Raw genomic sequence first — 6,000 nt, forward strand, 5'->3', positions numbered from 1 at the left:
ATTCTGGGTCTTGTTTGTTTATCCAGTCTTACAGTCTGCGTCTTTTTATTGGGGAATTGAGACCATTGATGTTAAGAGATATTAAGGAAAAATGATTGTGGCTTCCTCTTATTTTTGTTATTAGTGGTAGAATTATGTTTGTATAGTTTTCTTGTTTTGGGGTTGTTGGAAGATTACTTCCTTGCTTTTTCTAGGTTGTAGTTTCCCTCCTTGTGTTGGCATTTTCCATCAATTATCCTTTGAAGTGCTGGATTTGTGAGAAGATACTGTGCAAATTTGGTTTTGTCATGGAATATCTTGGTCTCACCATCTATAGTGATTGAGAGTTTTGCTGGGTATAGTAATCTGGGAGGGCAATTGTGTTCTCTTAGGGTCTGTATGATGTCAGTCCAGGCTCTTCTGGCTTTTATAGTCTCTGGTGAGAAGTCTGGTGTAATTCTTATAGGTCTGCCTTTGTATGTTACTTGACCTTTTTCCCTTACTGTTTTTAGTATTTTTTCTTTGTTTTGTGCATCTGATGTTTTGATTATTATGTGAAGGGAGGTATTTCTTTTCTGGTCTAGTCTATTTGGTGTTCTGTAGGCTTCTTGTATGTTTATGGGCATCTTGTTCTTTAGGTTAGGGAAGTTTTCCTCAATAATTTTTTGGAAGATATTTACTGGCCCTTTAAGTTGGGAATCTTCATTCTCATCTATACCTATTATCCTTAGGTTTGGTCTTCTCATTGTGTCCTCGATTTCCTGGATGTTTTGAGTTAGGAGTTTTTTGCATTTTGCATTTTCTTTGACAACTGTGCCAATATTTTCCACAGTATTTTCTGCATTCGAGATTCTCTCTTCTATCTCTTGTATTCGGTTGGTGATGCTTGTGTCTATGACTCCTGATCTCTTTCTTAGGTTTTCTATCTCCATGGTTGTCTCTCTTTGAACTTTCTTTATTGTTTCTATTTCCAGTTTCAGGTCCTGAATGTTTTTGTTTAATTCCTTTTTTGTGTTTTCTTGCATTTCTTTAAGAGATTTCTGTGATTCCTCTTTATGGCTTCTATCTGTTTACTTGTACTCTCCTGTATTTCTTTAAGGAAGTTACTTAATTCCTTCTTATAATTCTCTATCATCATCATGAGAAGTGATTTTAATTCTGAATCCTGCTTTTCAGGTGTGATGGGGTGTTCAGGGCTTGCTATATTGGGAGAACTGTGTACTGATGATGCCAAGAAACTTTGGTTTCTGTTGCTTATGTTCTTGCGCTTGCCTTTCACCATCTGGTTAACTCTGGTGTTATCTGCCCTCACTGTGTAAGACTGGAGTCTGTATTTCGAGTTATCTTGCTTGTTGCAGAGCTCCTCAGAGTCCAGATGTCTCTGTGGTCTTATGATCCTAATCTCCTGTGTGGAAGAACTCCTGGGACTCAGGCCACCTCTTGGATATGGAAATCCTTCTGCTCTGAGTGCAGTGGCTCCTCAGCTGCTCTCAGTGCAGTGGCTCCTTGATGACTCAGGATTCAGTATCTCCACAGGACAGGAGCAGACCGACTCTTTGTCTGCTCCAGCCCCAAGGACCAGGCAGGAGCGGAAGGGAAGTGGAATTTTGGAGGGGCGGGGCTTGGGTACCTGCTGTGTCCTGAATGTCCCTGGCTCCCAGATGTATCTCTGGGGCTTAGGGAGTGAGATGGAGTTCTTACTGGCTGCTCTGAGTGCAGTGGCTCCTCGATGACTCAGGATTCAGTATCTCCACAGGACAGGAGCAGACCGACTCTGTGTCTGCCCCAGCCCAAAGGACCAGGCAGGGGCGGAAGGGCAGAAACTGATTTTCAATCTCAAATAATGACATCTTTTTTTAAAAGACTAATGTTCAAACAAGTATTTAATAATAATAGATTGAACATTGATTCTATCTCAAAAATATAAATGTTTGTTTACTGATTCAGTTTTTAAAAAGACTGTAAATACAATTTGTAGTAAGAAAAACATGGCTGCTATATTGATAACTAGAAAGTACCAGAATCAACAATTGCAGTGACTAAATACATTTTAGAGTCGATTTGAACACAAAGTCATTCTTGGGAGCCATTATTTGAAACCACACTGTTTGGCAGAACATGTGACAGTTGAACTGCTCTACAGCCTGATGTTTAGAAATCACTCACCCAGTCAGGGATGAGAATAGGGCCAGAGACAGAATGCTTGTGGTGTCTTATTCAGGTTGGCCCATTCCTTTAGAGTCATGTAAGTAATAACCAAGACAAAATGTTTCATTATTTTTAGAGGAATTCTCAACTAGTAACAACCAAAAACAACCAAACATGTGAAACACCCAAAGAAGTACGTACATACTTTGTGCAAATAATTTATGGCAATAAATCAAAGAGAATGTAAAAGTCAACAAACAGAACCACAATTTAGTGCATTAAAATAACATGAAAACTCTAGCTTCATTGGATGTTCTGTATTCTGCACATAATTGGAACAAACTGCTTGAAGCAAAAAAAAAAAAGTTGCTATACTGGAAGTCATTTTATTTCCTTTTAGTTCTGCTTCAAAGATACACACTGATGAAAGGTGCTCTAAAAGCAAGGTGGTTAATTACTGGGGTTGTTCTGCCCTGTGCTCACATTTAAACTGCAATTACTCTAAAAGCAAGATGGGTATTTACTTCAGCTGCCCAGTTTTAAAGCTACATAACAAGAAGCTTTTATGAGTATTAAATGGCTTGTGACTTTTGTGCTTTTCTAATTGTTTTGTTTATTTGGGGAAGGGAGGTAAGATTTATAATGTTGAAAATCTAAACATGCTGGTTGAACTGACAGACTGCTACTAAACCATTTGGTAGACTAAAATAAGTGTTCAAATTTATTTTTACTTAAATTCTCCATTTTGAATCCCTGACTCCAATTCCACACTGAAGTAAAAAAAAAAGATTGTTTTGCAAATAAGAATATAAGATTATAGAGAATCAATTGACATTTTTATGACAGATTCCATGGTGCTCCGCATGTAGCACATTAGGGATGCATGGGAACTTTCTATAAGCTGACTGGAGTCATAGTGAGCAATTTTTAAAAGGACTTTAAAGATTGTGGGTATTTTGTTTATGGCATACAACCTGAATATCTAATAAAAAGTGACATTATTAAAAGGTCATGGTTATTTCTATCTTTTCACAAATCTCAACAATAAATAACAAAACAATAACTGGTCATCATTTCAGAATCTTAGTACATCTTACACTCCTTGATTCTGAACTAGAATTTTACTATACTTTAGTATTAAACCCATATTTAATTCATTCATATATATATATATATATATATATATATATATATATATATATTTCTATCTGTTGTCCATTTCAGGAATATCATGTTTATAAATTAAACTGTGCCTTGTCAGCATTTATATCACAAAGATAGCAAGTGATGAGATTTAGCAGTTGATTTACTGTGTTTGTCTGTCACCTGTCTGCAAGCACAACATGGCATCAGTAATAGTGTCAGGGTTTGCTGCCTGCTCATGGGATGAATCCCAAGTGGGGCAGTCTCTGAGTGGCCTTTCCTTCAATCTATGCTCCATTTTTATCCCTGAATTTCCATTAGACAGGAACAATTATGAGTCAAAAAATATTGAAGATAGATGGGTAGGCTCATACCTCAACAGAGTGAGTCATATATGTCTACTGGAGATGGTCTCCTTAGGTAGTGTTGGGCATTTAGGCTAAGGTCATCCTCATTGAGATCTGGGAACCTCACATTATTTTTAGTATGTATTGGTGTTTGCATACATGTATGCCAATGTGAAGGTGTTGGTTCTCCTGGAGCTGGAGCTAAAGATAGTTGTGAATTGCCACCTGGGAACTAGAAATTAAAGTCAGAACACCTGGAAGAGCAGCCATTTCTTTTAACCACAGAGCCATGTCTTCAGCCCTGAAATTAAGGATCCTAAGATTTTCTCTATTTGATATGGTAGCACACACCTATAATTCAAGAACTCACATTGAGGCAGGAGCATTAATGAGTTTGTGGCCAGTATGGTCTACATAAAGAAACATGTCTCTAAAACCAAAGTAAGGAGGGGGATTCTATATATTTGTATAAAATCAAATCATTTCTGTGAAAACACTAAGCATATTAAACATTTACAATGAAAGCTCATCAATTCTACAATAATATTTTTCTATCTCTCTATCCCTCTAATATATATCAAAACTATTTTCCATGTTATGCATAATCCTGCTTTTATATGTATGTATGTATGTATGTATGTATGTATGTATGTATTTATGCCAACATAATTGTTGAAAAACCCTTCTATATTTGTTAAATGCTAAAATTTCTTATTAGCTTGACTTTTCTAGCAATGAAGATGTATTCTTCATCAAACTAATAATCAGTTAATGCATAAATTATTCCCTACTGAAGAAAAGGTATTCCATAATATTTAAAAGTTATTGACAAATAAAAACTGCCTCAAAGTGCTCTATGATAGGAAATTCTATACACAATATAGACTACTTACAAGAACATGATTATCATCACAACTGATGAAAAGGCTTTAATGCCTTTTTCATGAAAGGCAGGAACTAGGCAAATATACTTAGACCTAAATTTTACATTTCTCTAGAAATATAGAGAGAGGGTATGGTGAGATAAATAGAGACAGAGAAATGGAAAGAAGAGGAAGAAGAAGAAAAACAGAAAGGGTCAGAGAGGGAAGAAGATGACATGAGAACAGGTGCATGAAGAGAGGAGAGGAGAAAAATTGGGATGAAGATAGTTCCTTCTTCATTGTTAGGCATTAATTTGAATATAGAAAAATATTAGAAATCAAAAAGCAAATACAAATGACTATTTAACTAAATCTACAAAGAATTTATAGATAAGAAACAAAACACTAGGACATTTTTTTTTTTGGAGAGTAAATTTGTTATGAGAAAGTGACAATGTAAAATGCTTGTCAGCATGCATGAGGATATGAAAGGAGATTTTCAGCACACACATACCAAATGATATGGTAGTGTCAACCTGTAGATCCTTTAGTAAAAAGACTTCTAGAGGGAAGCCTAAAGCAAGCTCTCTAGCAACATGAGCCAAATCAGTGAGCTCTGGGTTCATTTGGCACAACTTGCATAGATAGTAATCAAGTAAGGTTCATAAAATCAGTCTTGGACACCTTCAAGTGCACATGTGCAAACACACCAGCACAATCACTCATATCTACACATGTATATGCACATATGTATACAACACACATCCCCATACAAAAACAGCAAGAAAAATACGAGTAAAGACTAAACTTTTAATAAAATCATGAAAATAATAAATTTCAAATATAAGTATACAGAGAGTTACTCCAATACTCTCTAGCTGGTAGCTTTTGTAAACAACTGTAAGTTAAAACATTCAACATAAGGGTATCCTCGCATTATGGAATGAGAATAAGAAACCTAAATTAGTCCAAAGTTACTCTAGAAACAGTTTAATAGTGATTACAGTTAGAGTAAGTGTCATATAAATGAAAATTGCTAAGAATAGCCAACTATCATTTGTAGGAATATTTTACTTATTATTAAAATTGATTGATACATTTATTAATTCAGTTTGTTTAGTAGGTAAATATGATATATATATATATATATATATATATATATATATACACATATACATATATATATATATACACATATACATATGTATATATATATGTATTACAATCCGTGAACTAGACCTGAGATTTAGAAAATTGGGGTATTTATAAAGAACATTAATGACAATGCTAGGATGGTTTGTAGCATCATGGAGAAAAATGTCCTTCTTCCTGAATTACAGAATGCACAGCAGTGAATAGCTGAATAATTGCAGAGTGAAATTTAATAGAAAATGCAATTAGTAAATGAGAAGGCCAGGGATTGAGATTAGTAGTAAGGCATTTATCTAGAAGCCTCAAGGTTCTTAGTTAGATACACATCATTCACAAAAATTAATCAATGACATAATTTCACGATATTA

The sequence above is a fragment of the Grammomys surdaster genome, unplaced genomic scaffold, assembly GCF_004785775.1.
Source record: "Grammomys surdaster isolate TR1022 unplaced genomic scaffold, NIH_TR_1.0 125604, whole genome shotgun sequence".
In the NCBI taxonomy this organism is placed as follows: Eukaryota; Metazoa; Chordata; class Mammalia; order Rodentia; family Muridae; genus Grammomys; species Grammomys surdaster.